Source organism: Struthio camelus, chromosome 2 (assembly GCF_040807025.1).
Source record: "Struthio camelus isolate bStrCam1 chromosome 2, bStrCam1.hap1, whole genome shotgun sequence".
In the NCBI taxonomy this organism is placed as follows: Eukaryota; Metazoa; Chordata; class Aves; order Struthioniformes; family Struthionidae; genus Struthio; species Struthio camelus.
The window spans coordinates 149691051-149718203 of record NC_090943.1 but is presented as its reverse complement, the minus strand read 5'-3'; the positions used below and the strand labels follow the sequence as shown (position 1 = coordinate 149718203).

The 27153-nt window shown below is 40.5% G+C and overlaps 1 long non-coding RNA gene across 1 annotated transcript; it reads right to left on the bottom strand.

Annotated features, from left to right (window-relative positions):
• Positions 1-14364: 14364 nt before the first annotated feature.
• Positions 14365-24598, bottom strand: LOC104144822 (uncharacterized). The gene is made up of 3 exons (XR_694199.2): positions 24524-24598; positions 23865-24001; positions 14365-14642 (listed from the first exon to the last, which is right to left on the bottom strand). It is a non-coding gene; the product is annotated as an uncharacterized lncRNA (long non-coding RNA).
• Between the last annotated feature and the right edge of the window lie 2555 nt (positions 24599-27153).

The window sequence follows — 27153 nt, the reverse complement described above, 5'->3', positions numbered from 1 at the left end:
GAAGATCCTGATTCATAGGTATCGTGTCAAAGGTTCAATTCTGTCTTGCTGGCTATTCGTTTCTCCTAATCTCTTCTGAGATTGACAGTAACCATGCTAATCATGATGCTGGAGTTTGTAGTCTCAGATCATAGCTGGAGAGAGACCAGCAAGTGATTTCACAAAGACTAGATAGGCATCAGATATTAAAGATTTTTGGCCCCCGGGCCCATGGTTGGAGGGCTCTGCATTAAACCACCAAATGCAGCCACTAACTCCTTTTAAGAATACAATTCTTTCTTTGATTTATATTTTATACATTATTTTTAGTAAACAGCAAGGTGGAAATATCATTTGGGCACATAATTTTTTCCATACCAAATTACGATCTGCATGCGCCCGGACAAGGTTTTCTGATATTTCAAAACCATCTCTGAAGTCTGGATTACTAGGAATTCATCTCATGGCTTCAAACATTGCCGCCTTTTGGATCAAGCTGCCTTCTCAGTAAATCTACTTCACTAAAGACAAATACAACACAACATTTTGCAACACACTGCATCCTTTGATAAACAAAGGGAGTTGTAAGAGGACATTTTTAGAAAGAGAAGAGCAGAGAGCCACCTGAAATTGCAGGCCTGTGTTGGTAGCATTTAAAACAAGTTGTTTTGTATTTTATTTGCCTCTAACAGGCAGTTTCTGTGCACACTACATTGCCTATATGTGGTTAAATACAGGCTTGCAACAGCCACACGTTTTTAACTAGAGAGCACAGAGCCTACTTTCCAAAGTAGAGTCTTAGAGTTTCAATTGCACAAGTTATCGTTGTGTTGGAAGAGACTGTTGTGGTAAGCCTTCTTCTACTCGGAAATAATGCTGACTGTCAGTCACTTCTGGTAATTCCTAACAGTAAAGTAAACATTGTTCTTTGTATACAGCATGTGAACACCTCTGTACACATTAATACTTGCTGCATCATGATATTAGTTCTGTCATTACAAGATCAGCGTAATTCTCATTTTTCAAATCCTTTCCTAAAAAGAAAAATATAAAAGGAACAATCAGAGACTGTAGGCCTGAGATACAATGTCGTAGTCTGAAGCTAATGTATCAGAACTCTTTAGAGCATTTATTGACAGTCCTTACTGCTAAATAGTTTTCCTGATGATTTGACTGTTTTCAGATCTTTTTACGGATGAATTTAGAAGAAATTCTAAATTATTCTAAATGGTATTTATGATGCAGAAAATCTGTTTGTTTTCTATAGCCAGATGTAGAAAGTCATGGTTGTCAGGCAATTTAGAATTTGACAACACCTAATGGTAAAATTACCAAAGATATCTGACAGACGCCATTTTTCTGATGCTAATGTTTTTCTTCTGAAATAGAATAAGCATGTAAGCAACTATTTTAAAATATTTACCAGACTTTATCAAAATCATTTACCTATCACCATATATTTGTTACTTGTAATGGAAAATAGTGTTGCAAGAAGATGAGGCTAATCTGAAGCAAATCAACATGATAGTTTTCCATTACTGGAACTCAAACAGGCTTGTCAACAAGGGATGACATAGAATAACAATGCTGCTGCCTTTATACAAACAGGCATGCACAGAATAAAGAGTATTTCTACGTATGTTTTTCTTATTGGGCAACATTATATCATGTAAATTAGGATAGTCTATTGAAGCTCAGGAAGGCAAACCTTTTTCAAACGATATGCTCTTCTCAAAGTTTCAGCTTTGCTGAAATTTGTCTCCTCCCCTGCCACATAAAGGAGGCTTACATTGCTTTAGTCATTATTTGAAACACAGAATTAAGAAAAGCTTACCAGAAGCATTTGGATTCATCAGGTGCTCCAGTATTAGTGGATAGTAGTTGGTTTCTGATATAAAAGTTGTATCTACTTAATTTCTAAATTTTATAGCACACTTCTCATGATCATCCGTTGTTTCTTTGGAAACAATCATACATAGAGCCTTGAACTCTCCATCTGACTATAGGCACCTTCATTTATGCCAACCAGCCCTGTGTATTAACAATTAGTTAGTCATCCGAGTTGCACTGAAGTGCTCGTAAGGTAAAGCTCCTAAAGAAAGGATATTGCCCTCATAGCTCCCATTCACAGTATTCTGGACTTCCTTTCTCCATTAAACAGACGTGGCAAAGAAACAACATCACACAACTGAAATGGCTCGCTACTTATGATGACTTAATGGATATAGCATCTCACATTAGCTCCAGTTTGGAGGACTTGTGTCACAGCAGAGTTCTATACTTGGTGACAAGAATCTACTAATTTTGCAAAGCCTAAGGGGCTTAATTTTTTTAGAGGTACCAAATAGGAACATATGCAGTTGGAAACACTAAATCTATAATGGAGAAGAAAGATTAGTAAAATTTAAAACCCTGCAATTTTGGAGATTGTTGTTTCTTTGCTTTTAAAAAATGCAAAAACTTCAACTCTTGTTTTAGCCAATCTATCTCATGTTTCAAGTATGCTGCAGGAATAGTTTTCACCAAGTTACTCTGAGGACATCCTAACTAGTGAGAAACTCAGCTGAGTTTCTAAAGCAACAATGCTACTGAACTGTGCATCAGAGCTACTCCTAATCAGCGTGCTGTGGTCCTTTGTGTACCATGCAAAAGAATGTGGTGCAGAAGTTCCTGAAGTAGTGCCAGAAAGGTAGGCTTCGGAGGTGAGGGTAGGCATGGTACCATGGCAGTTTTCCTAAGCCAACTACAGGATGGTTATTCTCATACAGGGTCTGAGCTGGCATCTGCGCAAGCTATTTGATGTCAGAATGGACCAGACTGCTCAGTCGTCTCTAGTGCAGTGCATATTGCACACTGTGACATACCCATATCTAAAAGTATTGTTCAGCAGTTCGTGCTTGGTACTTGTCATCCTGGTATCCATCTTTATTTTGAAAGATGTTCTGTACAGACCATGAACAGCTAGTGTGGCCTGGCTCATATAAGGTCAGAGAGAGGAGAGCACAATCACTTGAAAGAGTTGTTCCTATTGATTGCAAGTAGTTCATTAGCTAGCAAAGCAAAATGCAACTAAGGTAATCAGACAGCCAAAACTTACAAGCAAAGTTCTTCTAGTAGTTTCTTCTTCCCCTTTTTTCTGATTTTTTCAGTCTGAGAAGAAATTACTCCATCTGCCTCCTCATTGGTAGGAGCTGTACCAAGTGCTATGTTCTGCATTCGTCCTTACCTCAGCCTAGAAACAGTCCACTGAAGTGATGTCTGGGGCTGTGGGACAGATACATTCTGAAGATTTTAAGATTACGAAGAGAGAGTGAGATGTACATACAGCATTAGAATGGTCTCCTTTTCTAAACTGGAGGCGTCTAGGGCTTTACAGCAGCAGAAAAGGAGATGTGAGATTTGCAGAAGCGCCTGTTTGCCTTGCTCCCATTTGACATCTTCCCTTACCAAACTAAACTAGCCAGAAGAGGAGAATCTGGCAGCCTTTCTCTAGGGTTAATTCCCATTCTCCCCCCTGCATGGACTCAGTTATTGAACATCCCCATAATGCTCTCTCCCTTCTAATTCACTCCTTCATTCTGATCACCCCCTTTTCCTCTCCCCTCATGCTAAAGCAGCCCGTTTCCTTCTCCTGAACTCCTACTCAGCCCACACACTCCAGTTAGTGGTTCAGTGCCCCTGTGTCCAAGGTCTGCGCACAGCTTTCCCTAGCAGCCACGTTTTTTGGCACAAAGCCTTTGTTTGTCTGAGACTGCTTTCTCTTGCCCTTGACTTCCAGGCAAACAGACTTTTCTTTGCTGTTACTTTACATTTATATGGGATATATCTTCTCAGAGTACCCCAAAGCACTTTACATACTCTGTGCAGGAATCAGTGGAGGCTGACTGCACTGGGGCTCGTTTGTTATTTCTGTATTCTTAGTTGCAGCAATCTGTGTCATGGAAGCTGACTTGGTGACTGACAAGGTTAATTCTGCTTTGCCTAATTCATTCCACCAGAAAAGCTATGAAAAAGTACAGTTTAAGTGCATAGCATTTTAGAGGGAATATCAAGCTCACTTCCTGCACTGTTTTAATCTTTCTCTAAGGGAATATGTGAGAAGCATATTTGATAGGAGAGAGTATTTACATAATTTAGATTACTCCAGAGCTCTTCATTATAATACGTAGAAAGAGTGGAAAGTACAAGCCTTTTGGAGCTGGCTGTCTGGGCATCAGAACTATCCTTAGCCAAAGATGTAAATCAACTGTTTCAGCAGTCAAGGAGACTAGGGTTTGGGTGGTGTTTGTCAGAAAAGTGTAAAATATATGAGTTAGAAACCATTATTTTACATTTCCAATGACGTGCTACGTCTATTATATTTCAGCCATTCAGTAAAACAGCAACTGTGATTTATGCAAAAGGAGATGCTGCTAGTGGAAAAACACACTGATATCACTGTTGACTTGCAGGGACAGAATATAGTCACATATTCAAAAGTTTTGCAGCCTTGCAACACCAGTGATTTTCATGTTTACATCAGAACAGAGAGGGATGTATGAGCATACTCAGACTTAAGTCTATCCCTCACAGGAGCTAAGGAAAAGAAAAATACTGCATTCCATGTAGCAAACAAATTCCTTTACAGCTTAGTAAATGCAATATGATATATCAACTCTTATTTTAAAGGTAACTTTTGGAAGGGCAGAATACAAGACATAATAATGAGATTACATGTAGAAAGTCGTGACACTGTTCATAGGCTATGAACAGTGAATGCCTGCATGGTATGTTCACCATTTGCTTCCAGCAGACTCACGGACCTTGAACAACTCTGTAAAAGGATTTATATTTTGATCAACCCATACATTTTCTTCATCAGTCGCTGCAATCAAGTACATACATCCCTTCTACCCTGGGAACATACAAGCCTACAGCATACATTCCCTGAATATCTGTTTAGAGCACTTAGTTTCTTAGCTGCTACTGTCCTCAGGCTCCTAGTTAGAGCTGGAGACACCTAACCATGCACACTGAACAGTGAGTGCTTGACACCTTTATATCTCACCTTTGGTTTTAACATCACTGGGAGAAGGCGCCTAGTTTCACTCACTCTCCACCAGATAAGACAATCTACAGAGTGACTCCAGATTGAAAGTGACTGCCACAAAACTGACAGCAGAGGGGATTCTACTTACAGCAACTCCATTTTTCTATCTTATTGCCAAAATGAAGTGAAGGAAGCCCTGCGGACCACCCCAGTAGGATAAGCTTTAGGAAGATCACACTGCCATTATAAGCATTTGAGCCAAAGTTACTCTTCTTCCCACAGGCTTCTTGCTGATGCCATGTTGACTCCATAAACACCTCCAAATTCTCCTCAGCTGGAGCTGATCCAAAATATGGTCTACATTTAAACTGAATTTCTTGGGCTTGTTGACTGTAGTGGTCCTTGGAAATTCTGAAGATACTCATTTTGACCAAGCCTAAGCCCAGCAGATCCCTGAACTTGTGGAAGCTAGCATCTCTTGATGCATGGTCTTGTCACCCTTCAAGTAGAGCCCATGCAAGCCAGAAATCAAGACTGGCAAATAATCACCCAGTTCAGCAAATCATACTTTGTTATTATAATAACTATTCCATCAGGTATTTTTGCATGATCCTAATATTTTGGAGGGCTGTTGAGTCTACCTTAACCTGAGTTTTGGTGGCAGTTATGTTCAGTTGAACCTATTGCTGATGATGATGATTGCAAGTTCATTGAGCCCTACTCCTCAGATGCTCAAGAATATCAAGGGCTAGTCAAGGGACTTTGACAGGAAAAGCGATGATGTACTTCCCAATTGTCTATAAATCTCTCCACCAGTTTGTACTTGCAGTATAAAGGCTTTTATAAAGCCTTATTCCCTGTACAAACCAGAAATGAAAGCCTGGATGGAATACCTGGAAGAGACCTCTGTCCATCTGTTATGGTCTCCTAATTCCTAACTAATTCCTAACTCCTAATTCCTAACTAATTCCTATTTTTCAGATGGTTACAGTGTCCCAAAATAGATCACGGTAAAAAAAGAATGCTGTTGTTTCTAACTGATGAGCTACCAGAAGGACACAGATGCAAAGTATAGTTATGTAATCTCATGACTTTGTATTTGTAGGGTGATCAGTAGATAACTGTTCCACAAGACAGCTGTTCAGTACTTGATAGGGATTGGTATACAGTTATTTCTTTCAGGTTATTCCAATGCTTCAGGCATGCTGCAGCATTTCAGCAATAATGCTGTCTTTCACAGATGATCATGTATTCTGATGATTATTTTCTTTTTCTGAATATCATCTGCTTTTTGTCTAGCATATTCCTGTGGTTCTAAAGCATTTCAGGGAAAAAGCCCAAACAGGTTCAATAAGACTGCAATGGTACTCTTTTTCTATGCCATCCCCCTTGAAAGTTGTAGTAAGGATACAAAAAAAGTATGTTCCATCATGGAATGGGTAGCTCTTTTAAGTACTCACAAGGTGTAATGATTTTGATTTCACTGACTTTCCTCAAAGCAGTTCAGTAAAGATTTTTCAAATGGAATGCTTCACTACTCTTAAAAAAAAAAAAAAAATTGACTGGATAAACGAAGCCATGTCTGCCTTTAACTGGTGTAAAGAACTTTCGTTATCTTGCTGTGTCCAGGTCCAACAAAACCATTCTTTTTAAAGATAAATAAATATAATTATACAATTGGACCTGACCTTTTGCAACACCGGAACCCCAAATTAATATTGCTCGTGCATAATCAATTCCCACAGTGAAAACTGAAGTAAGAAAATGGCAAGGAGCTTCTGGCACCAAGAAGACATTCAGACAATGGTGTTTTCATTTAGAAAGTGAAGATTGTCTCATTCAAGTTTTTGTAATATACCATAATATTTAAGTGCTTCAAAAATCTTCAAAAAGCATTGATCCAAATTCAAGGGTCCCTTTTCCTCTCTAGGTTCAGTTTCACAGTAGATACTGCCCTGGTCCAAAAGCAGTAATCCCAGTGCACTGTTCTACAAGTACAAATATCTTCACCCAGAAAGCACAGTTCAACAAGTTGCAATTATCTTATAATTTTTTCCATTTTGTCAAAGTTTCCATGATTTGTAATGTAATATCCAATATTAATGTCAGTTCATGCCAAGATTTGTTTTCCATTCAGACAAAATGTATTCAGGAAAATTCCAGTTTTGATTCAATATTTCAGATCAAGAATGGAGTCCCATTATTCAAAACTAATTTTACATTTGGGACAACTAATCCCATTGGTTTGTTAAGACCATGCCACAATCCTCTGAGAACCAATCACCTTGGACATTTTGAATATTTGAGCGCACATCTTTTCAAGTCACACTTCAAATTTTCACAGGCTCTGGGCCAGTGTCATCAGTGATTAGAGACTTCATGTTGTATCTCACTCTGGTAAGCAGTGATGTAGATGAGCCAGCCACCTGGTCCAGCCTGGATGGGACGGTTTCCTGTTACATGAGAAGTGCACATTTATTCAAATACCATGGGAGAGGCTGAGGGTCCTGTGGGACACAAACCAACTAGGAATGGATTCTAGCCACTGCTAGAATAATTCTTTCAGGCAGCAACGTACTCTTGTGCTGAGGAGCCCCTGGGAAAGCAGAAAATAAAAGCAAAAGGTCATCTGCACTCTGCATACGCAGGACATCTGGTCCCTCACAGGAGAAAAGCCACAGTATATCACCCTTCTGCTGCAATGGGAAGAAGCTGTGTGGCCCACCCAGCGGGGAGGGTTGGGCACCTCTGGTTGTGTGTAGTCATTTTAAATAGCAATTAGGAAAACATTTGGCTTTCAAGTGCTCAAATCACTTGCCCTTGCAGTACAGCTTCAGGCCCTTTCCCTTCACCTCCAATTACTTTCATGTAGCTTTGCCCACATTGCGTCTCTGCACACACACAGGCAGGCTCCTCCGCCTTCACGTTATACCTATGGGGGCTGCCACTTCAAACCACTGTCCCACCCCAGTGTGGAACTATTTCCTGAAGGCAAAAGGCCACCCATTCCCCATCAGCAGGAGGAAGCTTTGTTGTACTGCTGTCTCTAGTTAATTGGCTCTCTGAGACCTGATATTCTCCAGAACTCCTTGCACAAACAGCTAGGGAAACTTAGGGGGACAGAAAAGGCCTCGGGGTGAAAAGCTTACTCTATTGAAGTAAGAGGCAAAATTCCCTTTGACTTAAATAGGGTCAGAGTTTTACCCTGTAGCTTTAATTAGCTTGCATTGTTGTAACTGTCTTGTGCAGCTACATGTGGAATGTAAAGCATGGTGTGTTCAATAGTGATGTACACATAAATGATTTAAGAGGATATTAAAGCAAAGGAGTGCATTTAAATGGAATGAAGTTACAGGCACAGACTTGTTTAAACACTATCTACTTCATGCTTCAGAATGAAACTAAAATTTATGTGAAGTCCCTGTAATTTAACAAAACAAACTTGCTCCCCAAAAACCAAATATCAGTGAACCACTGGGAAGAATATGTCACAGAAAAATGATCTGGAAAAAATCACCTATTAAGTGAGTTCAATTTCAAATGATTCAGAGGGTGTCCACTCTAACAAAGGCCTAAAGTTTTCATACAGATTTATAGCTTTCAAGCAGAATAAGGGGGCTGTGCTGCCTGGGAGAATCATGCTGCAAAAGGGAAGGCAATGCACGGCTACAGGATATTTAGCCTGCTGGACCGCAGGGAACACAGGGAACTCATGTCAAGGTGTCACAGGTGGTGAAAGGTGGTCCGAGAGCTGAAGTTGGAGAGTGACTGATATTTTGACAGGAGCCTGTGCGTGAAGAATGTTCTATGCAAATAGTGTGCCTGGGATAATGAAAAGTATAATTTTGTCCTCTTCCGAGAGTTTCAATGGAAAGGACACCTGGATTTCACAGAAAAGCCCCCACAGAGGAATCAAAAAAATGTTTTATTCATTTATGATACAGACTCTATCTTGTGTGTACATTTTATCTTTTCATTGTCGCTGGTATCTGAAAGAAGACAAACAGCTGGGTCCTCACTGGATGCCTCCATAGAGGATTTATTTTATTCTATTATTTGCACAGGAAAATACCGTTCTATTTGTACAGCAAGGAACCAAGGCAATGCTTCCATACTTCCCCTCTCCTAGCCATGCTAGCTGAAAAGGGTCAAGCCAGCTTTGGAGAATAGAATAGGGAGAGCCACATTATTTTTTGATATATCTGGTCCTTTCTCAGTCACCGGCTTTCCAAATTGTGGAGTGAGGAGCACTGAGAGGCAAGCCCTACCACTGCTCCGGAAAGCCTGCCCTCCATGTGCAAAGGGCTTAAGTTTAATAGGAAGGCAGCAGTCCAGGGTTCAAATCATGTAGCCTTCCTATGTCTTCAGCCATGGCTTCTGTGTCACAACGGCATGCAAGATAACTGAAGTGAATCGTCCCTTATGCTTTTCTTTAGGCTTCCCTAAATTTTCAGTCTTTGGAAACTTGCCTTTTCACGTCATTTTGAGGTGATATTGGGTACACTTTGATTAACAAAAACTTTCGAAGTACGGATTGTATTTTCTACTCAAGGCGTAGAGGTTGGTGGTCTCTCTGCTTCAGTGTCTCAGTCCCATAGGTTTGGGCCTGCTCTTATTCACTCTAATAAATTTGAAGGTGTTGTGTGTTATGTTTGAAGGTGAATGTGTTATGTATCAGAAATTTAATGCTAACAATTTTGACTACTTTGCATTGTGTTTCTAACTGGTTACATGATAGCTACCAGAACACAAAATATAACTCAGTGTACTTTGAATTCTCTTAGGGAAGAATAAGTTTCTTTCCATCTTCTTTGTTATTGCTATGACTATATTCTTTGCTAATGTTATTTACAGCTGAAATTTACTTTTTATGCCATAATTTTCTATGGATTCTATATTACAAATCTTTCCCCTTTTAGGAAACTCTGGGGAGACAGCATGTCTCTATCAAGAGAATCCTCTACATAAGGGAATTAAAAAAACAACTTGTAATGAAATATGCTAGCAATTGTATAAAAATACATTGTGTGGGACTTTTGCCTGTGGCAATATGTACGCACATGAATGACAGGATTGTGTGAGACAGAGCATTGTGTTGTTCGGTGCCAGTGTATAATGCTACATTCATTTTGCATAAATATTTGACTGCTTTCTGGGATGTCTGGGATTTTTTAAAAGTAATGTTCCATTTCTTTTTCTCTGTAACAGCTCCCTTGGATTGGAATATTTCAGCCACGACTGTCACAATGGGGAAATGTTCATGTGTCACTTCAGTAAATTTGATCAAATCAGGGAGGGGGAAAAGAGGAGGGGAAATGTATAGCTCGAAAATCAACAACATGTTATCTATTTTTGTACATAAAGTATGCATTAAAAATCATACAAAAGACTTTATGATTTTAGGCAGTGTTCTTTAAATTCACAATTATTTAGGTTTAAAATGTTCCGAATACTTATCAATCAACTCTTCAGCACCATGGAAATCCAGAAATAAGATGTCAGCTGAAGATGTGGTCCTTCTATATCTACAAATATTTGCAATTCACTGTTTCAGTCCCTTATACAATCAACTTTTCCCTCCACTTTGATGCTTCAGAGAATCATTTCTTACCTAGTTCATTTGATGTTGACGGTTAGTCACTTAAATTGATCTGGACTGCTTATTAATTTGAGTCCAATGTCTTGACACAGCCTACTACAAATACAGAAATTTAGGAAGTAGAAAGGTTCCATCTGCAGAATGAGAGATGGCACCTTGGAAACCAGTGGCTCAGAACATGAATCAAGGATAGAACAGGACAAGAAATTCAATATGAGCTTCTAATACAATGCTACAAGGAGGCTAATGCCATCTGTAGCTAGTCAGAGTAAAAAGGTGATACCCCTTAGCACTTCGGAAAGACTAATGGTGGGACAGTGTATTCAGGTCCTGTGTGAACTGTTTTAAAGGCCATGGAGATGTGGAGTTTGGAAAAGTCTGAAAGTTTACGTGAATGTCGGAGAAGATGCATTGCAGAGAGATGTGACTCCTCCTGATTCTTTAACTTAGTTAAACAGAGACTGAGATATGACTTGACTGCAGTAGATAGATGAGTGCGTGGTAAATCTTAAAGTCCTGGTGAGTCTTAAAGTCCCTTTTAATCAAATAGAAAATAATTGTTGAAGTCAAATATGTAGATAATAGAAGTTAGATAATATTTAATAGAGGTCAGACTACCTCTCTGGTAGTATGTCTCTACTACGGGACCCTCCATTTTCTGGGAATTTAGACAACACTGGCTGCCTGGAAGGTGCTAGTTAGCCATCCTTAAATTATTTTTTATTTCATAAACAGTAGTCAGTGGCTCAGTGTAAGAGTAACTGGGTAGATATCAATAGACCATGCTACACAGGAGATCCGGTGAAATAATCTAATGCTCTCTCAGGCTATACACCTGATGAACTCGAAAGAAGCTCCTGCAAGGCTGGGTCAGGACAAGGAGTTACCTCATTGCTCCCATCCTGCTGCTGTTGCCGCCCGCTTCGTTCGTTCAGTAAGTGCACATCCCAGATGTGACTCTTCCTTTAGACGTCAGAGTAAGGAAAACTGAAGGAAAGGCAAGAATCTGGAACAGCTCAAATCTTGGTCCAATAGAAAGTTAGTAAACTGTGTCATCATGTATATCCTGCTATCACCTCTAAGGAACTGCACAAGTGCAAATGGCTTTTAAGCCATAGGAATCTCAGGAATAGCATTTCCAAGGGATGCGTTGACTCACTAAGCATCCCTTAAGTCTAGCTCTAACCTGTCTCATTTGACCCAGCTACTTTTTGTATGTACTAGCAGGCACATGAAGATAATGCAGAGGACTTGCCTCACTGTGCAGCTCGTTAGCAGACTTTCTATCACATTGTGCCTGTGGCCTGGGTTACAGCAGTGATCTCCGGGCCTGAAAAAATTATATCAAAGTTTTGTAGCTGTACAGTTATTTTGCAGATGAACTCAGAGGATTTATGTTGCAATGGAATGATTCCTTTTTTAATAAGTACTGTTGTAACTTCTCATATACTTAGGCTTGAGAAAGGCATAATTTGAAAGGTGATTCAAATCCACTTTACCATATGTCTAATTTAACAAAAAAATCTTGACAGATTCCACTATAATGTCATATGTTGTTGAAAGAGATTCAAGAAACTCACCTAAAATGGGATAAAGGCTGAGATCATGAGCAAGCCACAGAGGCAGTATTTCCTTGTACTACGTCAGGAAGGAGAATTGACAGAGGGCTTAAGGAATCATTCTTTAGTCGGATTCTGTAAGCAGGAGAAGGGCAACATCTGAGTCATGTTCTGCAGCTCTACAGCCACAGCAGGAGCTAGAGCCTCTAGCAGACTGCTCCTACCTTCTGCACATGCTACACTGTGGTTGTCCAGTCTTTAAAAATTTGACACTGTGCTGCTATGCCAGTTTTCAAACACGGGTCTCACCAGAGTAGCAACCACATAGAATGTCCACCGCTCCACTGAGCACAGGGTCCCTCTGTATGAACATTTCTGACATGCTCCACTGGTCTCATCTGAGGGGCATCATGCTCTAGCAGTCACTGACTCTCCACCAACACTGCTGTTATCTGTCGGGCAGTTTGTCTTAAATGAAGAATCACTCACACAGGCAAGATATAGTATAAGGGGCAGCGATAGCCCCCTTTTCAGGCGTATCTGGACAAGAGGAGCTCCTCTGGCGTTGCTCCACTCTTCCAGTGCACTGAAGTAACCCATCTGACAGCAATACAGGTGGAGTGAAAGAAACATCTTCTACAGCTGCTGGTCTCACCACTGGGAGGTGGCAGTGAACAGCCCCACACCTTAGCTAAGACTGAAGCCTGCTGCCTATGTGTTCTGCCTGGCATTGATTCCTGAGAGGTGGTAGGTTCACATTCCTCTTTCCTAGGCTACTCCCTAGAAATAGACAAACATAGCCAACAGGGCATAACAAGAAATATAATAAGCAGCCAGTCAGCTGTGACTTGACACCTCATCCAAACAAATCAGAGCACAGTGGTGACGCATGTCTCCTCTAAATCTTCTTACCCAGAGGACTGCAAGCCTTGAACTTCATGGTGCCAGAGCCTGGCCTTGGGAGACTAACCATGTGGATGAATTAGGAGGCAAAATCAGGCTCAAACTGGGGTCAAATACATAGTACAGAGTGTATCCAGAAGCTATAATGCCTGTAGACTTTGCACAACTCCCACAGGAAAGTTACTCCTCTACATTGTTTACCACCCAAAAGAAAGCTTGATGTCTTAAAGCCATTTGTATGGTTCACCTGCATCACACAGAATGAGTCTCTTAAGAGGCACCGCCAAACTTTTTACACCTCTGTGGAACAATTGTGATCATTATGTATAGCTCAGTTTCACCAGGTAGCTCCAGTCGCAAGCAGAACTCCACTGCAATAATTGCTGTACAAACACGTAAGATGCAAAATATTCATAATTTTAACAGTCCAGACAGACAAAGATTGGCAGGGAAAATAAAGGCGAAGAGAGGTAAAGGCAACTAGTTCAAGGTCATTCAGTGGGTCAATGGCAAAGACAGGGCAGACAGCTGCCCTTACATGCCTCTCCAAGCAGGTAAGGTAGTACTGTCAGAGTGTCCGTATTTGTTAATATTAGACATTTTCATTACATTTCCAGTGAATTTTTCTTGGCAGAGGTTCTTCATGTTACTAAATTCTGGCCACATTTTCGAAAGAGTGATTTAGTTGCTGTAGGTTAATAGATGTGGTTTTTACTGTCACAGAGAAAAGCCACTATTCTCAGTCCTTTATAAAACTTTGTGTTCTAGTGAAAGAGGTGAAACAGCTGAAAAAACTTACCCAAATTGCTGCACATGGTCAATGGAAAAATCAACAAATGACAAAAATTAAAACAAGTTGCAATAAAGTGAAATCAGCTACGCTTTATCCTATTGATTCATTCATACAGTGTTAACCCTTTATGAAGGGAAATCTGATTTCTTTCCCTACTGCAGAAAAAGTCAACCACAGAATTTTGTCAACTATCCCCATGTTAATTCCTCATTCCCACATTACTGCACTGAACAATGCTGAACATTGTCTACAGCTAGTGATCTCTCAGTTTTTTTAAAAGAAACTATCAAATGTAAAGTTGAAAAAATTAATTTGATATGAAAAATCGTAGTGTATTAGATTCCCTAAACTTTGTATGCAAAGAAATAAATGCACCTGAATGTGAATTAAATATTTTATTCTCAAAAAACAATCAAAAGCTCTGTGGCCATTCATGCAAAATTCTAAAACAGGCAGATACATTTTCTTTCCCTTACTTTCATGTGAGTATCCAGAGCAGCTCACAAGTTTTCCAACAAAATGTTTTGTGACAGAAAAGCGGTTTCTGCAAAATCAAAATTTCCACAGGGGAAATTTATTGAGTTTCTTTTCTCTTGCTCTGGGGAAAATAGAATTTAAATGTTTAGCTCTGAAATGTCTTTGAAGTATCTGAATTACCCTCAAGCCGAAAATTTCAGTTTCTTGGATCTATAAATAACTTGCTTAATTTCTCAGTCGTACGTTGGTGATGTTACCATGGTCCAGGGTCCTGGTGACAGTCGAGGGTCCCAGCACTTAATCCTGGAGGGCACAGAAAAGGATTCATTCTCATTTAATAATGTGAAACATTACCAAACATGACTGTCAATCCTTTGATAGACTGTGCATAGGGGGAAAGCATTTTATTTTCTGTCTTTTCAGAGAGAAGTGATAACAATTTGGAGTGTGATACAGCTTGGTAGCATTTAGTTCCCTATCAACGCGATTTCTTTTTACATTGCTCCACCACTTTGTCCCAGAAAACGATGACCAGTTCCATTCAGCACAGTGTCAGCTGTGGCTCATAGCGTGGACAGAGCCAAGTCGCAGTGCGGTACGATTTCAGATTTTTCATTATGGCCACTGGCAAATAAAATTACTGAATGATCAAGGAGGAATTCAAAGCTTTTGGACTTGAAAAGTGAGTTATTTAAACTCCGAGCTAATAATTTTTTATATTGTTATTATGTGCTATTTGCTACCAAATATTATTTATTTATTTATTGCATCCTACGATTATATATTATATTTCTTATTTTGGCCTCTGTCAATGGCTGTTTTGTAATCTGAATAATCTGAATCTCCATGGCAAAGAAAACTGCAAAAATGTATTTAATAATACAGGCACAAAGAATATTGTAAGTCAGTTGAAGTAAATAATTTGTGGATCCTCGAATTAATATCATAACCCAAATGCAGTTAAGTGGAAATAATACAGTTAAGTGAGGGCTTGTAAATCAAAGATTAAGGTGGTATTCCTTGTGGTTAGATCTAGTGGCCACCTGGCATCCTTGCTTTTTAATTCTCTTACGCTGAAAAGCCACGTACTCCTGCTGAAAAGGACAAAGAAAAATCTACAGATGTATGTGTGTGTGTTTTGGAAATGAACATTCAATGGCTGTTACAGGAATACAGGATCAAACATATGATTGATACTGTTCGATATCCCATACATGACAAAAGAAAGTGAAAGAACCTCTGCATAAGGGGAAGGCAAAAGTCTCCTTCAAAACTGCCATCCAAAATCCTAGCCGTTAGAGACTAACTTAAATCCAGTGTCTGAGATTTTATACAATTTTAGAAATGCAGTGTAATAGAACAACAAAAAAGGTATTAACATTGGAAAATGAGCTAACTGCAATGTCTGCATTATCTGCTTTTTTTTTTCATATAAAAAGAAAGAGTTTATATAGGGCGGAAGTATTATAGAGAAAGGAAATATTGGTTTGTACTACAGTATGTTGCCCATATAATTCTCTGTCCCGTTTCTAGCATCTTAGCAACTCACATGAAACTGAGGTCTTCAGTGTGGTTTACCTGATTTTAGCCATCACAAAGCACAATTAGTCTGCACATCTTGTAGCCAGAAGTAGCACAAAGCCAGGTACCATAGCACGTTTTTTGTTTGCCTTCTTAAAAGAGGATTGGAAATATTTATGAAAAACAAGGCCATCTGGAGTTGTATCAGCAAGGTTAAAACCGGACTGATTTCCAAGGGGTCTCTCATGCTCCCGGGTATGAGTTGACTTCTAACTAGTGGGTACTGGTGAAGAGTTTATTTACAGAGCAATTCATATTTTACGCTATGCTATGAAGCATTTGTCATGGGATACTGTTGAAGAAGCATTGTGAGTTAGGAAACTTCCTTTCCTGGTCATCAAGGAGCAGCAGGAGCAAGGCTGCTCACCGAGGGGAACAAGCCAGGTTGGAGGAACCCTAAGCAATGGGCGCCATCCCACTGGGACAGAGCCAGGGACAGCAACGGGGTCCATCGGCACCCCCTGACGTGGCAAGCATGAACCTGGATCCACCAGGGGGGATTGACCAGGAGCTAAGGGGACAGAGAGGGGACTGGAGACCAGGAACGTGGGCCCAAAGTCTGTCCAAGAGAGGGACTGGAAATAGGGCCACCTGCGGTGTCAGTCAGAGGCCTGCCAGGAAAACCAGCCCCTCCGGCAGGCTGCAGGCAACAGAGCTGGGCACTTGTCTGACCTAGTTATCCTCATTGTCCCTTAAAAGCCTGCAAATAACGCTACCAATGAACAAAAACCTCACAGACTGTGAGGGAACAACAAGGCTTTTAGAAAACTTAGAATCCCCAGTCAGATGTGATTCTGGAAAAAAGAATGTCCTTTCATGGGGTTCTTCATACTCGTAAAAACCACCTCCTGCCAAAGGTAGCAGGATCTTTTATGGTAGTCCCTGTGCAAGGGCTTCACGAAGGAAATATTTTAAAATAAGTAAATAAATTGCCCCAGTGAATTTTTTTTTAAAAGGTGTTAGTTTTGCAGGAAATCCTGTCTCACTTCGATGGATATACATGGCCTGAAAAACAGCAGAACCATTAGGTAGCAGAGGTGAGAGAAAGAGAGTTACATAAATACTTTACAAAGGGACACTATTCGCCCTGTGTGTATAGAGACTGCATGTACAGAAGGTTGCACTCTTTAACAGAGATGTATAAAATCTCTGTACAAAGCACTCTTTCTATAGCTGTCCTTGAGACATGTCACAGTGCATCACTGTTGCTAGACAGATGCTAATCCTGTGTTAGCCAGTGTGTCCAAACCTGCCTCATCAAAGCAAGAAAGCCTTTGTCCACCACAATACCCTCCGCTGAAGGGGAAAAAAAGAAAAAAGAAAATAAAACCTGTAGGAAAGAAAATGAGCCTTAAAACTAGTCTTGAGAAACAACAGACCTTGGCTCTGTTAAACAGAGGGTGAAAAACTAGTTCTAGATAATGCAACTACTTTTCTTGAAGTTGTCCGGCCCTGGGAAGCAGGTGTGGATTTCCATAGGACCCAGCACGGAGGGAGCACTTTGACACCACCCTCACTTACAGATCACAGCAGATGGTTAGCTGGCAGTTGCACAGTTGCAAACCCATCCCATGTGCATTCACCCCCAGCCAGATGTACATATCAAGTCTTGTCTCTTTAGATACTGTATCTGCCAAGCTAAAGTACAATGAGCTTATTAATATATACAGAATTCAAAGTAGGGTGGGCCTTACAGGTCAAAATTAACCCAGAATTATTTCCGTGCCAAAGAGCAAAGCTTTGCCGAAGTATGGATTATGCCCTGGGCTAGACGTTCTGCAAACACTGGTTTATACCTAGCGAGTGCCGAGATTAAGGACAAAGAACTTCATCTGTTTGACTTCAGATCACCTGTTAAACAAATCCTTGGACAGCAAATCTGACACTGGATTTTGCTCTGTGTGGGGCACTTACGGTTTAAAATACAGAAAGGTAAAGCCTGAGAAGTTGCCCTGGAGTAGCAGTGACCCAGACCACTTCTTTGGTTTCACGGTCCCCTTTGCTTGCTATTTTGGATTAAAACCTGTTTGATGCAAGGCAGCACTTTATTAAGAAATGTTTGCTGCCTTTTTTGTGGGCAGCTAGATGAGTTTTTGGGGCTGGCTTTTATCTGTCATCAATCAGTATGCAACGCTCCGTGGTAGAGTGCAATAAAGCAGTTCATCAGAGTACGATTTGTAATAGGGTGAAAGTATTTAGATACAGATTTCTCTGCCTGAGTGTGTGTGATGTTTCTGCCTACCGTCCATAATGAAACCCAAATGCAATAGTCGAGAATCTGTTTCTGCTCTAAGTGTTTAAGTCAACAGAGCTATGTCCTATTTTATCCTCAACATTTACTGCATGTTCTCTTTGAATACCTGGTTTGTACTATTTTACACTAAACTTTTTTTTTGGTTTAATAACTAGAACCCCAAAAGCCTTTTCCACAGCTAAAAGATCATTTGTGCCTTGCTTCCGCTGCATGAATAAGCTTTGTCTCCTGTGTGGATATAAGTTATTCTTAGTGCAGAGAGTGTCGTTATTCTAGAAAAGCAAGGCACTGGACCATATCCAAGCACTCAGAAACCACTGTGATAACAAAGAAGTCATACGCAGGGAAAGATAAGTACAGTTCTGTGCCATCTGTATATCACTGGCTTTTAAATCCAGTTCACTTAGTAGCTGGATGCATGTAGATGTTGAAAAGGACTAGAAAAAGAAAGGGTCTTTGTCTAATTGAAGAGTTACTTTGGATTCATGCCACCTGTCAGACTTGACATAAGGTCAACAGTGCCAAATACGGCAAAGATATTAAGGAGAATAAGAATGGTTTTCTCCCTTGTATCTATTGACAGCAACGGACCTTCTGTGCCAGTCATCCATCAGTGCCACTAAGACAGATTCAGCTCCCTGTCCTGGCCTGTATCTGTACTGTCTGTGACCCTAGATTAGTATGGATAAACTTGTAAGTGGGTTCTCTATGAGCTTGCTTTAGAATATTAGGTTTGATGGTAGGTGGTAGATGACCTGAAATGATGTATTCAGAAGAGGTTATTCAGAAGAAAAAAATGAGATTAGGTACTGCCAGCAACACTGTAAGATTCCCTCCCTGCATTAAACATCAGCTATTTCTGGCTAGATAGTAAAGCAGAGTACATAAGGATAACATGAGTCACTAAATCTTTGACTCCTTGTCCCAAAGGTGCAATGTTACAAAACTTTAAGCAAGCTTTCTAATTTGTTGGAGTCTGAGAATACTTGTACCAGAACCACCAAGTTTGGGAATAGCCAGGGGAGTCTCCACAGAGGACTACTGCACAGGCGCCTGAACACAGGAGAACTCTGTAACACCTGTAAAACCACCTTGTCCTGGTGACAGACAACAAAAATAAGTCAATTTGGTTTGTGTTTTCATGCTACGTTGTTGTAGATGGCCCATTCTTCAGGCAAGCTGTTAAGAATAGGCCAACAAAATGGTCTTATCCTCTGTGATTCTGATTGCACAACAAACAGAATTAAACGAAAGGACAATCAGTGAAATGGTGATGGGGTACCAGATGTCAAACCTTTCTTTTTTCCTTCCTTTAGGCCTTTAGCTATGGCTGATTTGAGAACCTTTAATTCAGTGTAGGAGACCTCACACACCATAGAAGGTTCCCCATGATTTCAAGTGCAGTTTTTCTTGTGCTCCTTTTGACATGGCTCAGGATCAAACAACATTAATCTCAAGTCATCTAGCAAAGTGTCTACATTTCTTTCTACTGCAGTGAGAGCTGTGGAAATAGGAAGACATTAAAATGACCAGATTCTAATATACTGTTTTAGAGACCAAGTAGACTTTAAACGTACATGCCAGTTTCGTTTCTGAATTTAATTTAACTGAAGGAAATATCCCTGTCTCAAAATTAAATATTCACATCCATTATTATTCTCGGACTAGGGACAATAATTTAAATTAATATCAAGATGCATTTTTAAAAATCATCAATCTGCCATCTTAACTACATTATTTTGTACCTTCAGGCACTTGTTGTAGTTTTTATGAACATGATTCAAATAAATTGGCTCTTTTTCCTCAGTGGCTTCTTTAATTACTTTGTTATTATCCAAGGAACTGGTTTAATTTAAATGAACACAGTGTTCCTGCTACTACTACCCAGAGAAAACACAGACTCAGAACATGCTGTTTTGTAGTTACAGTGTATGTCTCTGCATGTGGATGCCAAAACTGGTCTGATCTTATCTATTTACCTACCTTTGTGTGATCCAAGCCCAGGTCCTACCAAGCCAGCGTAATCACTTATCCTGAACACCTTCTTATGGGTCTTTCCAGATAAAGAGCAAAGGTAATTAGGCAATTAGATTAAAGGACACTTTTACCCAATGTTTATTTCATGCCCAGACTACAGAGTTACTTCGTCTTACCCAGGGCAATGTTCTCCTACCAAATATTTGTGTATTTTTAATCACGTAAGTGTGTGTAACAAATAAACACAACAAATTAGCAATATTTGCCCTGTTATGTCCTTACATTTCTGTTATAATAATACGGCTTGGTTACACCGTTCTATACATAGGTGTAAGATTCCTCCTCCCCCTCCTTTTGGTGTCTTTCCAACGAAAGTACATAATAAAATACATAAGACGGTGGTTTTTCAAAAAATACAAGCAAACATTGGTACTTCATAAAATATTTAAAGACCTTACAAAAGCGCAAAACTGTATTTCATTTCCTGAAATAGTTATAGTTTCAAACTCCATCTATTTGTTTTAAACCAAATCCATATGTGTTTGAGGCAGTTTTAATCTGTGGAAATACTTTACTTTTGGTTGGCCTGCATGAGTGAACACTAAGTATGAAGCAACTAGTATGGTAAGTCAGGATATTGAGAAGAAATTGTTACATCTCAAAAAGCAAATTGTTAAAGTCTGAGCAATTTCAGTTTTCATTTTCTTCTGTGATTAAACATCAGCTACGTGACAGTAGTTTGCAGTGATGGCCTAGGTAACCAGCATATTTTGATTTCCATATGTGTTTTAATGATAAGAAGTCTTCCTTCTGCTACAAAGCTGCCATTTTGTGTTCCTTTCCTCCACAAAGGACATGTGCACAGTGATTTTTTAGGGTAGTGCTCACATATACGGCCATGGAGACCAAACCATCCCACAGATTATTTACTTTTGTTCTTCCTTCATTGTTTTCTCAGTACCAACAGGAACTCTGACAAACTGCTCAACACGTAAGTGCTTTTTTTCTGCACTGAGGAGCACAGCAGCACTTAGAAAGCAGCTCCCAGTTACAGGTCTCACAGCACAGACACCTCGGGAAGTCATTTACAGAATACGTGAAATGCATCCTCTTGGTTTAACGGCATTTCACACCATTCTTGTACAGACAAAAATGACTGCACAAAATACAAGTCAGAGGAGAACCAGGCTGTGAGGCTCGCTATACTTGATCTGTACTTGCTCTAGATGACAACTCTGCTTAGCCCTGATGCATCTCCAGCATTTGATCTAATTTCATTTGCTGTTAGTCCATTAATATTGTCATCACGAAATCAGAGGGAAAGGCAAGCACAAGGAAGACTGTGTGATTATTTTCTTTTTTAATGTGATCTCTGCTGAGCATAAGGTTTATATTTGCTTAATTAGGAGTTCACTATAAACATTAACGACCCTAAGGCCAACCTGATTTGTTTGAGAAAGGTAATAAATTATCTGCCAGAACAGTTTGATCTCTGTATAGAAGTCTTACTCCAGCTGGAGTCTGACTACATCCCAAGCTTCCCATCGGTTCATCTCACACTTCTTTTACTGCATCACAATTCCTCTTGCATAAGCCTGAAACATGTCAGTCAGAAAAAATATAAAAAGTCTCGTCTTTCCTTTGCAAACTGATGCTCTGCTGCCCACCGCAGTGCTATATTCTGAACAATCATGGCTTCTTGAGACTACCAGTATCGTGTCAAGATCCTGAAAGAAATAATTAGATGCCAACTTTGGATAATAGAGTATTTAAAAATCAATTAGCCTTAATGGGAATACTTCGCAAGTTTTCTCATGATTCTGCTGTTTGACACAATGTGTTGAAGTGTGTCTCACAGACAAGTAATAGCCCAGTATCTCACGGGAAAGTGAAGCCTCCACTGTGATGTACTAAGAGTGCATTTTACTGCTTCTGGAGTCCATTCATTTCTTGCCATACCAGCGTCAATGAACTTCCTAGCTGCTGTCAGTGTGTTTAGTGCACATGTCAAGCCAGCACTGTGCTGGCCCTGACATCAAACAAACTGGCGGCAATCAAGATATTACCTCGAGCTGGCAAGGAAGAAAAATAACAGGAGCCTATAAGGAGCAATAACTGAAACACTTTCTTTGTATCGACCACCCCAAGTTTCCTGTAATCTTGTGCCCACGTAATAATTAATCTGCTACAGATGATGGCATGAAGAGTGTTGAGAAGAAACAAATTATATCTTTTGCTTCATGCTCCGTGGAAATTCATTTTAAACTTGAGGTGTTCACAGGCACATTCTGCTTTCTCATTTCCCAGGGCCTGTCTGGGAGCCAGTCTGGTCAAATTTTGTCCCCCTGTTGTAAGTGCCTCCTTGAATGCCTCTTACCCCTAGAAGGCAGATTACACACACAGCACTGCTGTTTTGACAGGTAATTGGAGCAGCTTTTGGCTTTTTTTTCCCCCCTTGCTGCTTTCTCTCCGATGACCTGATGTTATATGAAGAGGCTGGTGACTGGCTGGTGACTGGCCACCTCTAGAGGAAGGAAAGAAAGCAAAGAACCACAGAACTGCAGCTACTTTGCCCATTCTCTGTTTGGTCCCCGGGCCTGAGATTAGAGCCTGTGAGATGTAGGAGCCTAAGGACGAGTTCACTCCTCTCCTTGGGAGAACCTGAGCCTGTTTGTTTGTTCCAGGGAACCACCTGAACTAGCAGGCAGTTGAGTTTTCCAAGGCACAGCTTTTCCTAAGCCTTCCTGTTAACACTACTCCAACTCTTACAGGATACCCGATCTCACGTCCTCACCCACCCCCCCCAAAATCATTGAGCTAAAGAAAGGAAAGGAATTTCAAGTCTGGTGTCTGAGATACAACGGGGAGATGAGACATCTGGATTTCACAACCCAATCTAGTGAATGTTCCTTCTTTTTTTTACCCACAGTAGCACAGTGCCAGACGGGCTGATCAACCAGTTTCCACACTGCACACTGCAGGTCCTCCTGGGAGATGGAAAACCAGAGCCCGGTCCCTTAAGCAGCAATTGTCCTTCTATGTCTTAGGCAAGGGCTATAATTGCTGGTTCATGGATAGAAGAGGATAAAGGAGAGCCCCAGCCCTACCTTCTCCCCTGGTATTTGGCAACGTAAGCACCTCTTCCACAGAAAGACAAACCCAAAGCAAACAAACAAATGACTATTGTATTCCTTGTTCAAATCTACTTGATGTTTTGTTCTTGTTGTTTCCTAAAATGCTTTTTTCTGTGGAACAACTTTGATATATTTTAAACATTTCAGAAATTAAACATAATGGCTGTTCATATAATAGATAAATGTTTGTCTGTTATATGTACTAATACTTCAAAGATACTGCATGGATAAGAGAACCACAAAGAATTTTTTAAAAAATGCTTCATAAGCTAAATAAACAAAAACACATATATAAATCAAAAATAGTATAAATCAAATTTTGTCTGTGGGGTGCCCTTTCAAGCATCAGAGCGTGGGAAGAGACTGCTGTGAAACATTAAAAAAAATAGCTCTATTTGCATCATTTCAGTGGCTCCAAACAAAACAGCCATCATTGCATGAGATGAATAAGGGATGCTCTTTCCCTGTCATTTCGCCTGGCGCTTTCTGACATTAGCTCAAACTTTAAGCAGCACTCCGCCAATCCTGCAGGACTATCATATCTCTTTGGTCATAAAATAAATAAATAAGCAAACTTACCCAGATGCAACAGAATATCTGCTTTAAATGGGTTGCTCAGAGATCTCTCCCTGAAGTTAGTTTCTCAGGCTTTTAAGTGGGTAGCCTTGAGCTCATATTTCTCTTTAAGTACTGACGCTATGAATCACCTTGAAGAACTTTTAAAAAAAAAGAAAAAGAAAAAATAGACATTTTACAGATGTACTAAAAATGAAAAATGGAGTTGAGTTCCTTCTGGCTTCTACTGTCTGAAAACTGTCATCTTTTCTTCTTCTTCTTCTTTTACTTTATAGACTTAAGGAATAAGTATTTGCCAGGGTTTGGCTAGCAAACATTTGTATACTGAAACACCGCTTATAACTTGTCCTTTACTCCTCTTAGCAATCAATTCTTTTGCTAATTTGCATAGTTATGATGACACAATACCAAACGAGCTGTAAACCCTAGTTCTATCTGCCTTCATTCTCCAGTATTTATCATTCACGTATATTAAAAAATACTGCTTTGAGCTGTGCAGCCTGGACCCTGAGAAACAAAGTAATGGTGGTACGGTCATTTATACCTGAAGTGTATTAACAGATAGAAGCAGATCACTCAGGTGGACTAAACTCCCTCTCCATGGCTCCGTCATGTTGATGGCTGTTTAGAGGGTTCATATAGTGCCACTACGGTGGACTTACCAATAAAGCTGGCCTGCAGTAGAAGGGGGACTCCCAATTCCAAGTCCACTGCCTTGAACATAGAGCCAACTCTTGTTCTCTAGTCTTTCCATCTCTTCTCCACTGTGGATAGAGTCATGCAGGAGGTTTGATTTTGAGTCAGTACATTACCATCTGTTACTGTAAAAGAACAATGTTTGGAATGGGGTGGGGGGGAGCTGTTCCTATTTTGAAGTGATTATCTTTAAATAAGGATTTAATTTCGGGGGGGGGGGGGGGGAGAAAAAAAAGGCAAAAAAGGTAGGAATGTAAACTAATTGTATTGCTAGCAGAAAACACCACGACTTTATTTAAGCAGCCGAACTTGTTCAAACATGGAGACATTTTCTGTTCTGTAGTTAACAAGGAGTTAAATTTGAGATATTCTTTCCTCATTTCCCTTGCAAGCACAGTAAGACAGTAAGAACTGCTAAGGGGACAAAGGACGGGAATATCTGGTGGAAGGCATCCAGCCGATGCCCAGACTGGATAGGCTTTGTTTGTTACTGTTTGGCTTCCTGTTCTGATTTGTTTTCATGGAGGTTTTCTCCTTCTGCCTGGGCCTTCTCTGCCTGTTGCCTGTTTTGCTTCTGCTTTAGAGCCCTACCAGGTTTCAGAGTAGTTGTGCTGTCCTTGAACCATTGCTGCATCACTGGGCAAAGCCAGTGATGGCCCCGTGGGATAGTGAGGGACTTTAATATCCCTGTAGGGTGCTTGGATCAAGACTAAGGCTCTAGATGTACTGAAGGAGAATGCCTTTTCCCCTGTGATCTGCCCATGAGCGATTCTTGCCATACAGAAGCTCAGAAGAGGAGGGGGACTGTTTCACCTCCAATACAGGATCTGGCATTGAGTCAGCTTGTGGGGATGGAATGCAGAACAGGAACAGAATAAATTAATCTGAAAGGAGCTCTTGTGCCCAGACAACAGGCCTATAGGCAGGCAAGAGAAGCTGTACATTTATATGCAGCGTGGAGGGTTGGCGAGGCTGCACTCCGGGCTTCAAGCGCTCTCTTGGTTAGACTTCAACATGACAGACAGCCATGAGGTGCAGACACAGATGGGAGATGTAGGCATTCTTCCTCTGAGAGGACTGAAATAGCTCCTGACATTCAGAGAGCTGCACTAGGGATGGACACTTCACAGAGACTGGAGTAGAAATCACCATGGCTGAATGCGAGGCAGGTGGGGAACATGGAAGAAACTCGATTTCCTTGAAAAAAGGCTGAGCACCCCCTGAAAGGCGACAGCTCTCCTGGCAGATTTGCCTGCCAGGCTGGGAGCCCCAGGAGCTCCTCAGTTGTGGTTCCTTTCATTGCAATGGATCCTTTCCACATGTTGTGCCCTTCCTGCCCCTCCCAAAATGCCAGGATTAGAGAGAAGGGCCAAGAGGAGGCACTTCTCTCCCACCTGAGAGGAAGAAGGTAAGCTGTACTCCTTCAAAATCTGCTTCTACTGTAGGCGCCGGCACAGTGAAGGGATGATAGCTTCTCTAGAGAGCAGCTGAGGCATTAGGAGATTCAGTATCCTTTTTCCACGCTCAGATTCAGGTACATCCTCCTACTGCCGGTAGGCAGCAATGTCAGGGTGCTCCAGGTACCACCAACTGCCAATCATGGAAGAGCCTTTTTATTACTCCTCATGTCACAGGAGCGCTTCACACATCTTCACCTAAATTAGATCCAAGCCATTTATCGAAATAGATGTTCAGGGCTGACTTTAACGAATGAAATATTGCAGGCTTGTACCAGCGTGGTACCCTGTACAAATGGATTAGGAATCCTCTGTCCATTAGATCATCCCAATACACTTGCAATGTGAATTTTTCTTTTCCTGGATACAAAGTTTTGCGGCTCCACATATTAGGCTGCCACTGCCCTTGTGGTCCCAGCTTGTTTTGTGAGCCATGGACCAAAGAAGAAGCAAAGAGCAAGCTTAGGTGGAGTAGAAGTGCCTCAGATTGGGACTCATTAAAAACAATCACTACTGGATGCAGGCTAGTGAGAAAACTGGTACCCAGTGCTGTCCTCTTCTTTTCCAAATAAAAGGAAGAACAAGGAAAACTAACAGCCAGCAATGAAAGATGGGTAAAAACCTTCATAATCTTCCTTGGACAAGTCTAGTACTACTTAATCACTGCTTCGGCAGCTACGCTGTGAAGGAACGACACATACTCAAAACCTGTGGTAACTCACATACAGTACAGCAAATACCAGCAAGAATAGTAATGAGAACTCACACATTCATTGCTCTTTCATTCAGACAGGTTCCAACAAACTCTGTCTCAGAATTTCTTACAAACTCTCTCTCAGAGAAATACTTTGTCCAAATTCAAATGTAGCCAGTCCTGGGCTGGAGTGAAGAACGTGTTTAGCAGTGTTCAGAAGTCTTAGAAATAAAGAGTCTAATGAAAGTACGGTGAGATTTCCACATAAATAGAGTTTTAAAAAGCCAGAGTGAACAACATCAGAGCCACTGCAAGTCCGTAGCACCTGAATTTTTATATTGCCCTCACAATTGCCCATTTTACACTTCCATTTCACCTTCCTTGAATTTCTGAGATAGATAGATTAGTGAAATGAACCTTGAATGTTATATTCTGAAACGGCTAT